Genomic DNA, 18,410 nt, shown 5'->3' on the forward strand with positions numbered 1-18,410 from the left:
CACAAGAAGTACATCATAATAGAATTGAGTCAGAGAAGTTCAACTAGAATGCTTATGGAGATTGAACCATTCTCTCTCAAAGACAGACTGAAATGAATACAACTATTAATTGTAATCAAATACAACGGATTTGCTCAAAGTTGCAAATTGAATTGCTCAAAGTGATACCAAGCAAGACGTTGTGGAGCTCCTGGGCACAAAAGCCTTCCTGTGTCCCCCAGTTCTCTGATTCTTCATTCAGCTTCCATGACCTTCCCCGAGTTCCAACAGGCAGGTTCAAACAGTTGCTAATGAGGGAAAGGAGAGAATGGGAGACAAAGGAGGAACAGTCAAGAAGAACAACAGTGCAGCTTGGGGCAAGGTCCTGGTTCCTCTTCAAAGGACACACGCACCAATATCTTTTAGCTGTTTTGTAGATACTGAAACCCCCACCAGATGGGAGAAGTTAAAGGTTAACCATGGTATGCTGCCCACAGGCACGTAAATCCCAAACCAGTTGGAAATGGAGGGTTTGAAGATGCAGACTCCAACTTAACCTCACCACCAACCAATCAGAAAAATGTCCAGGAGCTGATCACGTGCTCTGGGAACTAATATTATAAAACTTCTCACTATCCTCTCCAGGTGGGAACACACAGTTTTGAGCCTGCTGTTGGCCCCCTTTGCCTGGCAAAGCAATGAAACTATTCTTTTCTACTTCACCCACTGCTCTGTCTCTGAGATTTAATTCAGTGTCAGGGTTCAGAGGCTGGATGTGGCTTCAAATGGGAACAGGCTGAAGGGGACTGATGAAAGGAATATCACTTTCATGTCGACATTAGAAACCAGACATGACTTCCTTGATTTGGCTAATGTTGTTCTAGGATGAGCACAAACAGTAGGATTGTATGGTTCCTTATCAGCCGAGGTAGCCCTGCCTGTTAAGAGCTGGAGAAGGTTTGTTCAAACGCCCATTCCACGACTGTAAAAAGTCTAAGCTCTTACCACCAATTTTTATAAATTCTCGGAAGCTTGGGTTTTTCATGGTCACCTCTGGCTCTAATTTCTTTCTTCTGATGACATGCTTGAGTTAATCAACTTCACATTATTCTATGCTAAACCCATCCCCGTAGGAAACTAAACTTGTTTCTTTGATTATCCTCACCTTTCTGCTACAAAAAATAAACACAGTCAGATCATAAAGGTTTCTACTTGAGCATCAATGTTTACGGGGAAACCAAATGTGTTTACACTGCAGAACACGAACTGTTTGAAATTTTGTATTAGATCTCCCTTTCCTAAAGGTCATTTTGGCTACTGTTCCACTGGACATTTCACTGAATGACATTTCACATACATTCAAGGCACTATGCCAATTAGCTAATTCCTTCTTTTCCTTACCCCTCAGTCTCTTTTCTTTACTCCTCCTTCCAAAATGCTGTCCCCAGAAATTAAAAATTCTTGTTATTTATTAAGACCTGAATGTCAATTCTCTAGACCTCAATGTCAGTTCTCTTCAACCCCTAGTCCTTAACCCATTCAGGCCCATATCAAGTCATCAATTGAAAAACAGGGCTTATTAGCATATGACAACTTCCCAAATGGCACAGCGGTAAAGAATCCTCCTGTCAATGCTGGAGATGGGGGTTTGATCCCTGGGTTGGGAAGATCCCCTGGAAAAGGAAATGGCAACCCACTCTAGTATTCTTGCCTGGAGAATCCCATGGACAGAGGAGCCTGACGGGCTACAGATCATGGGGTCACAGAGAGTCGGACATGACTGAGCACACATACACAGCATATGAGAGGCCTGACAAAGACTCTGCTACGTCTGACCTTGAAGGCCACCGTGATTTTGAAAAGCATTTTCCCCTTCTTTGCAATATTATCTTCTCAAACTATCAAAGAGTACCAGAAGGCTTTGGACTCAAAAAGTTGAAAGCTAATGATTACCCTGAGCATCTCAAAGGTCATTCAGATCAGTTCAGTTCAGTCGCTCAGTCATGTCCGACTCTTTGCGACCCCATGGACTGCAGCACACCAGGCTTCCCTGTCCATCACCAACTCCTGGAGCTTGCTCAAACTCATATCCATTGAGTTGGTGATGCCATCCAACTATCTCATCCTCTGTCATCCCCTTCTCCTCCTGCTTTCAAGCTTTCCCAGCATCAGAGTCTTTTCAAATGAGTCAGCCCTTCGCATCAGGTGGCCAAAGTATTGGAGTTTCAGCTTCAACATCAGTCCTTCCAATGAACACCCAGGACTGATCTCCTTTAGAAAGGACTGGTTGGATCTCCTTGTAGTCCAAGGGACTCTCAAGAGTCTTCTCCAACACCACAGCTCAAAAGCATCAATTCTTTGGTGCTCAGCTTTCTTTATAGTCCAACTCTCACATCCATACATGACTACTGGAAAGACCATAGCCTTGACTAGAAGAACCTTTGTTGCCAAAGTAATGTCTCTGCTTTTTAATATGTTGTCTAAGTTGGTCATAGCTTTTCTTCCAAGGAGTAAGCGCCTTTTTATTTCACAGCTGCAGTCACCATCTGCAGTGATTTTGGAGCCCCCAAAAATAAAGTCTGACACTGTATCCATTGTTTCTCCATCTATTTTCCATGAAGTGATGGGACCAGATGCCATGATCTTTGTTTTCTGAATGTTGAGCTTTAAGCCAACTTTTTCACTCTCCTCTTTCACTTTCATCAAGAGGCTCTTCAGTTCCTCTTCACTTTCTGCCATAAGGGTGGTGTCATCTAAATATCTGAGGTTATTGATATTTCCCCTGGCAATCTTGATTCCAGCTTGTGCTTCATCCAGCCCAGCATTTCTCATGATGTACTCTGCATATAAGTTAAATAAGCAGGGTGACAATATATAGCCTTGACATACTCCTTTCCTGATTTGGAACCAGTCTGTTGTTCCATGTCCAGTTCTAACTGTTGCTTCCTGACCTGCATATAGGTTTCTCAAGAGGCAGGTCAAAAAAAAAAAAAAAAGAGGCAGGTCAGGTGGTCTGGTATTCCCATCTCTTGATGAATTTTCCACAGTTTATTGTGATCCACACAGTCAAAGGCTTTGGCATAGTCAAGAAAACAGAAATAGATATTTTTCTGGAACTCTCTTGCTTTTTCGATGATCCAGAGGATGCTGGCAATTTGATCTCTGGCTCCTCTGCCTTTTCTAAAACCACCTTGAACATCTGGAAGTTCACGGTTCATGTATTGCTGAAGCCTGGCTTGGAGAATTTTGAGCATTACTTTACCAGCGTATGAGATGAGTGCAATTGTGCAGTAGTTTGAGCAATCTTTGGCATTGCCTTTCTTTGGGATTGAAATGAAAACGACCTTTTCCAGTCCTGTGGCCACTGCTGAGTTTTCCAAATTTGCTAGCATTTTGTACTTTTATAGCATCATCTTTTAGGATTTGAAATAGCTCAACTGGAATTCCATCACCTCCACTAGCTTTGTTCGTAGTGATGCTTCCTAAGGCCCACTTGACTTCACATTCCAGGATGTCTGGCTCTGGGTGAGTGATCACACCATCGTGATTATCTGGGTCATGAAGATCTTTTTTGTATGGTTCTTCTGGGTGTTCTTGCCACCTCTTCTTAATATCTTCTGCTTCTATTATGTCCATACCATTTCTGTCCTTTATTGATCCCATCTTTGCATGAAATGTTCCCTTGGTAGCTCTAATGTTCTTAAAGAGATCTCTAGTCTTTCCCATTCTATTGTTTTCCTCTATTTCTTTGCACTGATCACTGAGAAGGGCTTTCTTATCTCTCTTTGCTATTCTTTGGAACTTTGCATTCAAATGGATATATCTTTCCTTTTCTCCTTTGCTCTTCTCTTCTTTTCACAGCTATTTGTAAGGCCTCCTTAAACAGCCATTTTCCTTTTTTGCATTTCTTTTCCTTTGGGATGTTCTTACTCCCTGTCTCCTGTACACTGTCACGAAACTCCATGCATGGTTCATCAGGCACTCTGTCTATCAGATCTTGTCTCTTAAATCTATTTCTCACTTCCACTGTATAATCGTAAGGGATTTGATATAGGTCATACCTGAATGGTCTAGTGGTTTTCCCTACTTTATTCAAGTTAAGTCTGAATTTGGCACTAAGGAGTTCATGATCTGAGCCACAGTCAGCTCCCGGTCTTGTTTTTGCTGACTGTATAGAGCTTCTCCATCTTTGGCTGCAAAGAATTTCCAGAGGCTACTACTTCTGGGATACTTGAACTGTAGAGTTCTCTCAATGTGGATTTTTTATCCTTATCTTGTTGTAGGATCTACACTTGAGGAGGAAGAACACAGGGAGGTTTCTTTTTGCCTTGTTTAGTAAATGGTCCTCAAAACATAATGAACCTTCCCTACCTATTAGGGACTAATCAAGAGTTAATTAGGTTAATTGTATGTTGAAAGAGTATGTGTGAAATGCGCCTGAAAGAGTGAAAAAATTAGATCTCATATCCATTTATCACACAAGACATTTGCTTCTTATCTCATAACGGTAATTTGAAAAGAAAATTCCTATTAATTTACTTTATGCTGAGTTTTGAAAGTGTGAGAATATTAATGAGAAAAAGGCAGAAATTATTTAAGCAGGAAATACCAGGAATAAACTGTTGTCTAGAAATACTAAGCCTAGGAAACCTGAACTGCTAACTTAAGAATTTTATTTTTTTTAAGTCTGTTAATCACAGTCCAAGAACTTATTTTTATGCAGTATTTGAGACATTAAGTAAATATATTAAGTTGGTAGTCAGAGCCCTTTGTTAATCAAGTCTGTTCCTCCCAGTTAAAATAAACTTTAACACAAATCACATCAATATTATCAACTTCAATTGTACTTTACTCACTTAGTAAAAACTGGTAGAATATTGTCTAGCATTCTATGTGTGTGGTTATTGTGATTATAGCTAACAGGTTTGAGTGCCTCCTAGAAGCAGAGGCAGATGCTTTACAAAGGCTGTCTTTATTTTCAGCTTTTCATTATGAAAAATTTCGAACACACACAAAAATTGAACACCTCCTTACACCAAATGATCAATTTCTGTTATTCTTTAACCCACTTCAGTACTCTTGCCTAGAAAATCCCATGGACAGAAGAGCTTGGTGCAGGCTACTGTCCATGGGGTAGCAAAGAGTCAGGCATGACTGAGCGACTTCATTTTACACCAAATGATCAATTTCTGTTATTCTTTTTTCATGCATTCCCCCAATTTTTTTCTTTTTTAAATTAACTTATTGTTAATTGGAGGATAATTGCTTTACAGTACTGGGCTGGCTTCTTCCATACATCAACACAAATCAGCCACAGGTAAAGGTGTGTTGCCTAGTTCTTGAACCTTCCTCCCACTTCCTACCCCATCCCACCCCTCTAGGCTGTCACAGAGCACGGACTTTGAGCTCCCTGCGGCATACGGGAAATTTCCACTGGCCATCTGATTTTACATATGGTAATGTAGATGTTTCAGCGCTCTTCTCTCCATTCGTCCCACCCACTCCTTCCCCCTTTGTGTCCACAAGCCTCTTCTCTACGTCTGCATCTTCACTGCTGCCCTGAAGAGAGGTTCATCAGTACCTCTAGATTCCAAACATTTTTAATGAATTATTTTAAAATAGATCCCAGACATCATATCATTTCATCTCTAAATACTTCAGTGTATATCTCTAAGAGATAAAGACTTTCTAAAAGACCACAAAACCATGTTACAACTAATGAAATTTACAGTAATTCCTCAATATCATCTAATCCTCAGTCCATTTTCAAGTCATCCTGATTGGGGCAAAAATGTCTTTCACAGTTGGTTTGTTCAATGCAGGATCCATATAAAGTCATACCTCAAATTTTGCTATTACATCCTGTCTCTTTTAATCCACAGCAGTTTCCTCTGTGTGTGTGTGTGTTTGTGTGTGTGTTGTGTGTGTATGAGCCAGTTAATTTTTAATAACGTGGGCAATTTGGGGTAGGCTTTAGAATTTCCCACTCTTGTCTTGATTGACTATGTCCTTGTGGTATTGCTAAATATGTAGCACCATCTCCTGTATTTCTCTGGTAGATCTAAAACTTGACTGGATTTAGGCTCAATTTGTGAAGGGCAGGAATACTTCTTAGCAAGTGCTCTGTATCTGATTGGATCAAATTAGGAGACACTCAATGACTGCATGTCCACTTTTAATGATGTAATGACTGGCCAGTGGGTTCTTGTGAAGCCAGCTTAATCTCACCCTTTTGGTGCATGTAAATCTTAGATCCATCTGAACATTTTTTCACCATAAAGAGTGATGTAAGGGAATTCCCTCGTGGCACAGTGGATAAGAATCTGCCTGCCAATGCAGGGGAAACCAGTTTGATCCTTGGTCCAGGAAGATTCCACATGCTGTGGAGCAACTAAGTCCATGTAGAACAGCTGCCGAGCCCACGCTCTAGGACCTGCGAGCCGCAATGACTGAGCCCCTGCGCCGCAACTACTGAAGCCCATGTGCCCTGGAGCCTGTGCTCCACAATAAGAGAGGCCACCACAATGAGAAGCCCCCGCACCACAACCAAGAGGAGACCCTATTCGCCACAACTAGAGAAACTCCATGTAAAGCAATGAAGACCCAACGCAACCAAAAAATAAATAAATAAACATAAATTTTAAAAAAGAATGATGTAGGGATCTAATTTTAAGCCATCATTGAGTAAATAATCCATCTTTTCTCCAATGATATGAAAGAACATCTTGTTATGTACTATTTTCATGAAATAAAGACATTTTAATATATCAAAAGTTCACCACCCACAGACCCTCACAGAGAATACTCTCCATTAAGAAGGAAAGTGAATCCAGAAAGAAGTAAAGAGATGGAAGAAGTAAAAATACACAGACAAAAGTAAACTATATAATAAGTTTTACTTATAAAAATATTATTTTTAAAAATAATTAAGTCTAAAATTCTAGAAGATAACATAGGTAGGTATGTGTAAGGCTGTAGAGGCACCAGGGGAGCAGTGAGAAATAAAAGGATGTTAACATCCTTCTCCTGTCCCAGGGGAAAAAACATATATATATATATATATATATATATATATATATATATACACTTATTGAGACTTTTTGAGAATAATGCATATTAAGTATGCATGTGACAACTTTATAATCACACCTAATCCACTGGCTAAATTCTAAAAGCCTGACAATACCAAGAGTTGGAAATGATGTGGATGGACAAGAGTGCTTGAACACTTCCGGGAGTAGTATACATTATTATAATCACTTTGAAAAACTGCTTGGTAGTATCTACTAAAGGTAAAGAGTCTCATACTCTGTGACTCAGCATTTTCACTCCTAGTTATGTACGCAAGAGAAACTCGAGCACATATGCACCAAAACACATATACAAGAAGAGGCTCGTGGTAGCAATGTTCTTAATACTCAAAAGCTAGACACATCAAAGTAATCAACAGTAAGACAGAAAATACATTGCATTATATTTAAATATATGAATATTAAATACAGTTTGGAGGGAAAAAAAGCCAGACATTAAAAATATGTACTATTTCATTCCATTCATATTAAGTTCAAAAATAGGTAAAACTAAACTATACCATTCAGATATATAAACTAAGTGCTAGAAATTGATTACTATAAGAGTTTGGATGATGGCTACATCTGGGGAGAGAAAGGAGATTGTGATTAGGAGGGCATAAAACAAATGTAAAGCATAATGCATAATTATAAAGCAAATGCCCTGGTATCATGTAAAATAGAAGATATTTATATTGGTCTTTGCCCCGGTTTCTGGCACAGAGCTACTAAACTGTTGTAACTTCCTAAGTGCTAAGAGTAACATTTGGTCTTTGACCTCAGTTCCTGGCACAGAACTTAATCCTTTGGAATTTTCTGGGTGATAGAGATGTGTTTTGTTCTGATGAAGCAGCTCTTAGTGGGCTCCTGAATGGGGGCTGGCCACCAGAAAGGCCAAGCCGTGATTAGAAGCTTGGAACTATTAGCTCTACTTCAGCACCATCCAGGAAGAGGAGAGGAGCTGGAGATTGAGTTTATGCCTACGTGATAAAGTCTCCATAAAAACCCTCAAAGTGTAAGGATCAGAGAGCTTCTGGGTTGGTGAACAAGTCCAGATGCTTAGAGGGTGGTATATCCCAACTACATAGGGACAGAAGCTCCTGCACTTGGGACCCTTCCAGATCTCACCTCATGTACCTCTTCATCTGGCTGTTCATCTGTGTCCTTCATTATATAATAAACCAGTAAACATAAGAATTTCCCTGAGTTCTGTGAACCTTCTAGCAAAGTACTGAATGCAAGAGGGAGTGACATAAACCTGATTTATAACCAGTATAGATAACAATCTGAGACTTGTGACTGGCATCTAAAAATGGCAGCAGGGAGGAGCATGTCTTGTGGGAAGGAGCCTTTCCTGTGTAAGGTCTGAAGCTATCTTCAAGTCAATGGTATCAGAATTAAGTTAAATTGTAGGACACTCAGTTGGCATCAGAGAACTACTTGATGTGTGGAAAATCCACACATCTGGTGTCAGAAGTGAAGCAAAGTGTTGGCAGGGTATGAGCATAAAGGAGAAACACAGAGGGTTTCCCCTTTATACAGCACCACCCAGGTCCATAAATACAACCTTGCCAGTATCCTGCAGTCCCCATATGCTCTCCCCCAAATTAAAAGAGCCAGAAGAAAGAATTCCAAACATATCAGTAATTCAAATATGAATGAGTTAAACTCATTTATTAAAATATATATCAACTGAGGGAGTACTGACACCATTATAACACTGAATCTTCCTATGTAAGAATTACCTATATTTTCCCTTTAATTAAGTCTTTCTTTATGATCCCCAGTAGAGTTTTAAAGTTTTATTCATTCCCTTGTGTTCCTTTTCCTGTAGTTGATTTTTGCTTCTTTGGTGTTTTTAAAAATGTTTAAGTAGGATAGTCGACATTTATACCTGTTAACTTTTAAGCTTTGGGTTTTTATCTGTAATTCCATTCTGTGCTTGCTTCACTCCCATGTCTATATTCACACATATCACTGATAAAAAATGGAGGCCCAAACAGAGCTTTATCTCTGTGCCATGCTATAAAAGATTCCCTCCCAGAATGACACATGATCCATTAGTCAAAAGTATTTAACAGCAGTTGTATAAACATCTATTTATATTGTTATATAACAGTACTGTTATATAATCTGTATGTCTCCATTTTAACTTCAAGGATATTATGGAAAAAATTTAGAATGCCTTTCTAAAATTTAAATAAAATATATTTGCCAACTGAAGACAACACAAACCAATGGAAAGATATTCTTGAACTGAAAGAGTCAGTATTGTTAAAATTACACTACCCAAAGCAATCTACAGATTCAGTGGTGCTGCTAAGTTGCTTCAGTCATGTCCAACTCTGTGCGACCCCACAGACGGCAGCCCACCAGGCTCCCCCGTCCCTGGGATTCTCCAGGCAAGAACACTGGAATGGGTTGCCATTGCCTTCTCCAATGCATGAAAGTGAAAAGTGAAAGTGAAGTTGCTCAGCCGTGTCTGACTCTTAGTGACCCCATGGACTGCAGCCTACCAGGCTCCTCCGTCCATGGGATTTTCCAGGCAAGAGTACTGGAGTGGGTTGCCATTGCCTTCTCCAACAGATTCTATGCAATCCCTATCGAAATACCAATGACATTTTTCACAGAACTAGAACAAGTAATTTTAAAATTTGTATGGAAATTCAAAAGACAGCAAACAGCCAAAACAATCTTGAGAAAGAAGAACAGAGCTGGAGGACTCACATTTCCCTGACTTCAGACTATACTACAAAGCTACAGTAATCAAAAGAGTATGGTACTGGCATAAAAAAAACAGATACATAGATCAATAGAACAGGATATAGAGCCTAGAGATAAACCCATGCACTTATGGTCAATAAATCTACAACAACAAAAGCAAAATATATGACAAAAAAGATAGGTCTTTCAATAAGTGGTGCTAGGAAAACTATACAGCAACATGTGAAAGGATGAAATTAGAACGTTCTCTAACATCACATACAAAAATAAGCTCAAGATGGATTAAAGACCTAAATATGAGACTGGTTTCTATAAAACTTCTAGAAGAAAACATGCAGAAAACATGCTCTTTGCCACAAAGTGCAGAAATATTTTCTGGATCTATTTCCTAAAGTAAAGGAAACAAAAGCAAAAATAAATAAGTGAGACAAAATTAAACTTAAAAGCTTCTGCACAGTAAACCATTGATAAAATAAAAATACAATCTACTGAATGGAAGAAGGTACTTGCAAGTGATATGACTGATAAGAGATTAATACCCAACGTAGATAAATAGGTAACACAATTTAACATAAAGAAAACCAAACTTCTCATTTAAAAAGTGGGCCAAAGACGAATTTCCAAAGAGGAAATTCAGATGGCCAACAAGCACCTGAAAAGATATTCAACATTACTAATCAGCAGGGAAATGCAAACCACAACAAGATACCACCTCACACCTGTCAGAAGGCTATCATCAAAACGAACACAAATAACAAGTGTCAGCGAGGGTGTGGAGAAAAGGAAACGCTCCCACACTGTTGGTGGCAGTGTAAATTAGCGCAGCCCCTACGGAAAATGCTACGGCTGTTTCTCAAAAAGCTGAAAACGGTATCATATGATCCAACAATCCCACTCCTGGGTATTTATCTGGAAAAAAATGAAAACACTAATTTGAAAAGATACATACACCTCAATGTTCAAAGCAACGTTACTTATGATTACCAAGATATGAAAGCAAATTAAGTGTCCATTAACAGATAAATAAATAAATGTGGTATATATACACAATGGAGTACTACTCAGCCATAAACAAGAAAGAAAATTTTGCCATTTGCAGTAACGTGGAAAGACTTGGAGGGTATTATGCTAAGTGAATGAGTCAGAAAGAGAAAGGCAAATACTGTATGATATCACATATGTGCAGAATCTAAAAAATACAACAAACTAGCGAGTATAACAAAAGAGAAGCAGATTCACAGATTCAGAGAACAAACTAGTGGTTATGGGGGAGGGGACTATAGGGATGTGGGAGAGGGAGGTACAAACGATTGTGTATAAGGATGTATTGTACAGCATAAGGATTAGCGTGTATAGCATAGGGATAGAATGTAGGCCATAGGGATGTATTGTACAGTGTGGTGAACATAGCAGAAAAAAATTTAGAATGCCTTTCTAAAATCTAAATTAAGTAAAACTGCCACATTCCCTGGATTTGGTTGTAAAGCAAATCTAAAGGAGAAAAAGGATCTGAAAGTAGATAGACCTGATTTACTCTTAATGAAGTTATACTGAATCCTTATAGCTGCCATTCTCTTTTTTTTTAAGTACTGCAGAACCACCCATTGAGTAATCCCATTCAAAATTTACTGGGAATCATTATCAAGTCTTGTTGTTATTGTGCAGTTGCTAAGTTGTGTCCGACTCTGCAACCCCATGGACTGCGGCACCACTGTCTCCTGGAGTTTGCTCAAACTCATGTCTATTGAGTCAGTGATGCAGCCAACCATCTCATCCTCTGTCATCCCCTTCTACTCCTGCCCTCAATCTTTCCCAGCATCAGCATCTTTCCCAGTGAGTCAGCTCTTCCCATCAGGTGGCCCAAAGTATTGGAGTTTCATCTTTAGCATCAGTCCTTGCAATGAATATTCAGGGTTGATTTCCTCTAGGATTGACTGGTTTGATCTCCTTGCAGCCCAAGGGGTACTCAGGAGTCTTCTCCAGCACCACAGTTCAAAAGCATCGATTCTTATATTCCATAATCAACTCTGTTATAGCGTGGATTATTGCTACTAATTCTCCACTCTCCTACATTGGAATAATATATCCACATCTTTTTCTGTGTGACGTTGCAGGATTCCCATGGGAACTGGCAGATTCTATTTCCTCCCAGCCCTGACAGTGGTGTGGCCATGTGGCAGCTTTGGCCAGTCAAAGGAAGGCACCAGAAGAGATGGGGGAGATGCAGAGATGCAGGCTTATAAAACATACAAGAGGCCCTATACATCCAGTCACTCCTCAGGTGCTCCTACCATTCACCATGAAAATCATGGTGAATGTGCCAGGGATTGCTGGTCCACAAAGAATGAAAGACATATATTGCTGATTTGAACGAGACCCACAGTGTGACTCAGAGCTGCCCTAGCAGACCTGCACACCTGGCAGTGAGAAAAATGAGTATGTGTTGTGAACCATTGAGATTTGGGGATTGTTTGCTGTGCAGCAAAAACGAATGTTTTCCTTTTTGAAAACCAGTCCATCTACAGTCTTTCAAAAATTCTATCCAGTGATTAACATGAATTTTTAAAGATTACAAATAGTATATATATACACAATGGAATATTATCCATCCTTACAAAGGAAAGAAATTTTTTTGATAAGAGCCATACTAAGAGGTGTGAGGTGATATTTCATTGGTGCTTTGATTTCCATTTCCCTGATGATAGTGATGTTGAACATCTTTTTATGTGTGTGTTGGCTATTTGAACACAGTAGGGCTTTTTGAAGTGATAAAAATGTTCTATATCTTAATTGATGGCAGCCATTCCACAACTGTGTCCATTTGTCAAAACACATGAAACTGTATAGCTCAGAAGGGTGACTGATATATATGGTAACTTGTACCTCAGTATATCTGAATTAAAAAAAAGAAGAAGAATGTAATTCTGACCATTGCTACAATGTGGTTGAAGCTTGAAGGCACTGCTGCTGCTGCTAAGTCGCTTCAGTCGTGTCCGACTCTGTGTGACCCCATAGACGGCAGCCCACCAGGCTCCTCTGTCCCTGGGATTCTCCAGGCAAGAATACTGGAGTGGGTTGCCATTGCTTTGCTAAGTGAAATAAGCCAGCCACAAAAGGACAAAATAAATGTATGATTCGATTCATATGAGGTCCTTGGAATAGTCAGATTCATAGAGACACGAAGTAGAATGGCGGTTACAATGGCCAGGAGGAGGTGAAGAACGGGCCGCTGTTACATAACGCGTGCAGGCTTTCAGCTTGAGAAGGTGAAAAATTTCTGCAGGTGGATGGTGGTGATAGTTGCACAACCTGAGTGTAGTTAAGGCCACTGTGCGTTAAGGCCACTGTGCATTAAGGCCACTGTGCATTAAGGCCACTGTGCGTTAAGGCCACTGCGCATTAAGGCCACTGCGCATTAAGGCCACTGCGCGTTAAGGCCACTGCGCATTAAAAGGCCACTGTGCATTAAGGCCACTGCGCGTTAAGGCCACTGCGCGTTAAGGCCACTGCGCATTAAGGCCACTGTGCATTAAGGCCACTGTGCATTAAGGCCACTGCGCATTAAGGCGAGGAGCACGCTCTGCATCTTCATTTATGGTGGCGGGCCCACAACTATGTCCACCGATCAAAACCCACTGAACTTTACAGCTCAGAAGGGTGAGTGTTTCTATATGCAACTTGTATCTCAGTACATCTGAAGGAATGCAGTTCTGACATGACACAACACGGATGAAACTTGAAGCCACTTAACCTTAAAAATGGTTGAAATGGTAAATGTTATACTATGCATATTTACCAAAAAAAAATTACCTAGTGGAGCCTTCATTTGGGTTCCCGGAAAAGCAGATTTTGAGACAAGGACTTCAGGGACTTGGGTTTAGGTTGTCTGAGAAGTGAAGTCAGGAGGCTCCAGGGAGGAAACAGGGAAAGTGAGATGGAGAAAGCCAAACGCCCGAGCAAGGAAGCACCAAGGAGCAGCCTCCATCTGTGGGCAAACTGTTGCCTTACCCTGGGTACCAGGTGGACCATGACTTAAGAGCGTCTCTCTGGAGAATAGGGGAGGTTGCGGCATTTATCACTGGCTCCTATTTCCCATTTACTTCCCAGAGACTTGCCTCTGTGGGCATTAACCCCACTTTGACTTTCTGGGTTGTGCCTGGGAACAGTCCAATGATGCCTGGTGAGGACGGAAAAAGGCATCACACAGAGAAGAAGAGAGGGTCAGGTGCTTGAGCTGGGAAGCCGGCAGCATGCAGAAACTGCTCACTGTAGCTGCAAACTCAGGTGGTTTCCAGGGATATGGGACAAGGCATCAAAATGTCTGCTAAGACGCTATGTCCATCTTAACTGCCTGGAGGGTACTTCATCTGGGCAGCTAGGAGCTCTCTTAATTTCTTCTCACCTATCTTGGATTTTGGGCACAAAAGTATTGTTTATTCCACTTGATTCAATGTGATTTTTCCATCTCCTTGATAAAAAATGGTGGAAAGAATAGAATTATGTCCTGTTTCCATGATTTATTCATATTATGTCACCCACCTCAGGCAATTGAATCCTATCCTCTCCCTAACTCATAACTAGGAAGTTCAAGATGCTTCATCTTTTTGTGGTTTTTCTTATTCCTCCCAAATGTACTACCCCACCATGGCCACTTGTTTCTATAAGCAAGAGAGACCATTTAGAAAGTTGGAGTTGCTAATTCCAGTCTGCTTTGACAGCGATGGTCCGGTGTAGGGTGTGTGAGTGTGCCAGAAAATGCTGAATGTTCCTGAGACTCCTCAACTCACTATCATTAGACAGACTTGGCTTCATAGAATTTTGAAATTTTGAACTTGGATTCACTGACCTGGTAGGTGAGGGGAAAGTCCTCACTTTGGAAGACTGTTCTGAGCTTGCACACCCTTCTGGGGACTCGTTTTGTGTGTTGGTCACTCCTGGGGCAGGGGGTGGACTGAACATTTTATAATTAACCTCCCACGAGAACAACTTGTTCCTTAAATTCAGAGGCCAAGAAACTTTGAATAGAATCAGTTGAGAGGGACTGGGTTGTTTTTTTAAAAAATTCAAGTGGAGCAATTCTTATTCAGTCAGAACCAAAATCCTGTCTAACTTTATTTGCATCACACTTGTTGGCACAGATCGCCTGGTGATGAAAATAAAAGAGCCTGTGTAAAGATCTGGGAATAAAAACAACAGACATGAAAGAAAAGGAAAAGGAACAGTGAAAGGAGACAGTGCCGAAGAAATAGAGCAAGAAGGGAGAAATGGGGGCGGACAGGCAAAGGCGGAGGGAAAGGGTGTCCGCAGAGAACGCTTGCATTGCAGGTTCCTTCAAGAACGGTACTGCCTTAACCACTTATCTTAATGGTGAGACCATCAAGACACAGTGTCACCCAAATAGTTAATGACAAAGCCTGAGCCACGGTCTCCCAGCGTTTGTTCAGTTTTCTTTTCTTCCATCCTTTCTCTCCCCCGATGTGGGTTCATTCATTAATTTTTTAATTGAGTTGACTCAGTGTGAGAATACAAACAATCACCTCCTAGAAAAGATCAAAGAAAGGTCTGGATGTATTCAGAAGACCAGGAAAAATCCAGGAAATTTTCAGTCAACATTTGACTGGCAGATATTTGTATATAGTTATTTACTCATCTGAAAACTGAACTTTGAGTTTCCTTCTGGTTGGAAGCTAGTCCCCCCAACACAGCTTCTGTGTCCAGCACAGAAGCCCCTTCAGGGCAGATTCTAAAGCTCCAGGCAGTGGCTCTGGAAACTGGTTATTGTCCTCAGAAATCTTGCTGTGATCCATCCCCAACCTGGAGCCAGAAGTGTGCTGGGATTTCCAGAAGGGAAAAGAGTGAAGGTGGCAGGGGCTTCCATTCTAATCTTCTAATCCTGATGTGGGTCAATGTCTCACACATACAGTCACATGAAACAACTTGCTCAAGGATTTTATCCCTCTTCACCCATATCTACCTCTTGTACCAACAACAATATGGCTGCAGAAGGGAGACAGACCATTTTAATTCACAAAACTTCTGGAGACCCCTTCCCTGAAGTAAAGGTCCACTTCCCAGAATGACTGTAATAGGGTGTTCTGAGTTTCTCTGACACTCCATGATGGGTGTTCAGAAGCTGGTTGTATCTAACTGGTGGGGGTGTTGGAAGTATAATGGAGGAAATATTAAAGCAGAAAAGACCTTGGGGTGCTGTCTGCATGAGGGAAACTATGAAGTCTGGGGGACAAGCATGGTTGCTGAAGGGCCTGAGAGCCACAGCCAGGGTGGATCTGGGCTGGAGATTTCTGTTTGGGACACAGTGTGGGTCTCGATGGACAGAGACGAGAGGGAACACAGATGGGAGTGTTGGCATCTGAAGTGCTCTGCTGTTCTGTGAAGGCTGCTGTAGCCTAAGTAGTGCAGTGCATGCATGCTCAGCTGTGTCCAACTCTTTGTGACCCCATGGACTGTAGCCCGCCAAGTTCCTCTGTCCATGGGATTCTCCAGGCAAGACTACTGGAGTGGGTTGCCATGCCCTCCTCCAGGGGATTTTCCTGACCCAGGAATTGAACCCACATCTCTTGCATATCTTGCTTTGGCAGGTGGATTCTTAACCACTGAGCCACCTGGGAAACCCGTCGCCTACGTAAGGGGTAGTCACTGGTCTCAAGAGAACAGACTTGGCAGCAGCTCCAGTGGTGAGATACTGCCCTCAAGTGGTTGGAGGGCAGGGGCGCTCAACAAGGAGACAAGCCAACTTGGTCTGAGATGTATCTGAGACCAGAATTAACCGGAGGACACTGAAAATCCAGCAGTTTTGAAGGTACTGATAGCAACGGTGAGCTAGCAAATTCCTGTGTGAATGTTAGCATCAGGTGCGCGTCTGGAGGAGACGCCCAGGACAAGGCCTTCCTCTCCGTCCTCCTCTGGCACCCCTGCTCCACCCACCTCCGGCATCCCCAGATTCCTGCTCCACATGAAGCAGGCCATTTCCCCATATTTTCACTCCTGCTCCCTGTAAGTGTACAAGCTGTCTATCACTCATGTTTGTGCAAGCATACATTACACAACTGTGGCGAACCATTTACCCCATAGATGTCATAGAGTTGTACCATTATTGTGGACATTCTGTGACCAGTGGCCGTGAAGTGACTTGATGTTCAGTCGCTTTTTTCTAATTTACATAAAGTTACCATATAGGCTAGTAGAGTTCCTTCAGGGCAGGCTTCTATTCTAGGAGTGGGAGCCAAGGCGGCACCCAGGTAGATAGCTTCAGGAAAAATCCATCACCAGGACTGAAGCTAAAATGGAAGAACTATTAGATTTCCTGAAATGATCACTTAGCAGGATGGATTATGGAAAGTGCAGTGAAACAAAAAAAATCAGTGGGTTCTTAGCAATTTAACTTCAAATTATGAGATGATCCATAAAGACGAACTTATCCCATATAGGTACTGCTGCTGCTGCTGCTAAGTCGCTTCAGTCGTGTCCAACTCTGTGCGACCCCATGGACTGCAGCCCACCAGGCTTCTCTGTCCATGGGATCCTCCAGGCAAGAGTACTGGAGTGGGGTGCCATCACCTTCTCCAATACAGGTACTAGTTCTGGACTAAAAGCTCTGAGGACAGAAACCATGCTCTATTCATCTCCGTTTGTGAGATCTCAAGGTAATAATACCCATCACCTAGATGTTTGTTGAGTTGAATTCCCCTTTCAACAAAGGTTATCAATAAGCATGTCAATAGCAGACAAATTAGGAGTTTTATAACCTCCCATTAGACCATGGTTCTGGGGTATAATGCCAATTGTTTGAGTCTTTTCTCTGAGTCTTCCTGGGTTGGAAGACTACCTAAGGGAAAGGAACATGATAGGGAAAAAATGAACACTTATTGAACACCTACTATGAATACTGAATACTTTCATCATAATGAGGGTTAGGTGTAAAGGTTTGAGAGTTCTAGTCTTTTATTCCCCTTCCTCCCTTACCATTATAAACAAGCAAGTTTATTCACTGGGGACAATAACCAAATGGTAAACAAAGAAACGCTTTAGAAACAGCAACCTCCATCTAACCCCAGTACTGAATGAGAGATTGGAAAATTGAACTTACGGAAGGGTCTCTTGATTCTTCCTCTCTTGAGTCTAAGATGGTCAGTTCCCTAGAGCAGACCCAATTTGATTTACCATTTAGTTCTTAGTAGAGCTGCTGGAACAAAGAGAGAATGTGTGAGCTAGGGTTCTTTCAAGGTCTCATACATCGTGGAAACAGAAAATAAAAAGAAAGAAATGGCTGGTCCACCCAAAGGACCTAGACCCTTCTTTTGAATTAACTACATTATATTTGTTATCTACTGCAAGCTATCCTGATGGCACAGATGGTAAAGAATCTACCTGCAATACAGAAAACCCAAGATCTATCCCTGGGTGGGGCAGATCCCCTGGAGAAGGGAATGGCTACTCACTCCAGAATTCTTGCCTGGAGAATTCTGTGGACAGAGAAATTCTGTATAAGTTAATGCAAAATTTAGTGGCTTAAAAACAACAACATTTATGATTTCACAGTTTCTCTGAGTCAGGTATGCATTGGCTGGGTCCTTTGGCTCAGTTGCTTGTGGGCCATTGGACTCTGATTTGTTGGCT

At 41.3% G+C, this 18,410-nt stretch overlaps 1 long non-coding RNA gene across 7 annotated transcripts in view; it reads right to left on the bottom strand.

Annotated features, from left to right (window-relative positions):
* LOC123331154 overlaps positions 1-18,410 on the bottom strand; it is an 82,336-nt gene that overhangs the window by 22,734 nt on the left and 41,192 nt on the right. For 5 of the 7 annotated variants that reach the window (XR_006547647.2, XR_006547649.2, XR_006547645.2 and 2 more), the window contains 2 exons: positions 17,881-17,973; positions 169-287 (listed from right to left, as the gene is read on the bottom strand). This is a non-coding gene — a long non-coding RNA (uncharacterized LOC123331154). Of the gene's footprint in view, positions 1-168; positions 288-17,880; positions 17,977-18,410 lie in introns of all 7 variants that reach the window. The other 2 variants (XR_006547650.2, XR_006547651.2) reach the window with 1 other exon arrangement.

The sequence above is a fragment of the Bubalus bubalis genome, chromosome 22 (genome assembly GCF_019923935.1).
Source record: "Bubalus bubalis isolate 160015118507 breed Murrah chromosome 22, NDDB_SH_1, whole genome shotgun sequence".
NCBI lineage: Eukaryota > Metazoa > Chordata > Mammalia > Artiodactyla > Bovidae > Bubalus > Bubalus bubalis.